This window comes from Pyxicephalus adspersus, chromosome 4 (assembly GCF_032062135.1).
Source record: "Pyxicephalus adspersus chromosome 4, UCB_Pads_2.0, whole genome shotgun sequence".
In the NCBI taxonomy this organism is placed as follows: domain Eukaryota; kingdom Metazoa; phylum Chordata; class Amphibia; order Anura; family Pyxicephalidae; genus Pyxicephalus; species Pyxicephalus adspersus.
Window position 1 is genome coordinate 74,564,666 of NC_092861.1, and position 398 is coordinate 74,565,063.

The window sequence follows — 398 nt, forward strand, 5'->3', positions numbered from 1 at the left end:
ATTACTATCCATACATTACTATCTATACATTACTATCCATACACTATTATACTTACATTACTATCCATTACTATCCATACATTATTATTAGGAGCAGTGGGACACCCCAGATGCCGCACACTCCAACCATTACAAGAGTGCATGCCTGGAGATCATGGAGGATTTTTTCCCCCCAAACACAAGAAGTAGCAAATGTCTGGCAGCAGGAGAAGGGTGAATGGGTCATCATTTCTTGGGGGAGTTAGCAAGGAGTTTTTTGCATCAGACATCCTAGTTTCTCACGAAAAGAAGCCAGGTACATGGGTAGGACAAATTACAAATAAAAAGAAGCCAGGTGCATGGACAGGACAGATTACACATAAAAAGAAGTCAGGTGCATGGACAGGACAGATTACACA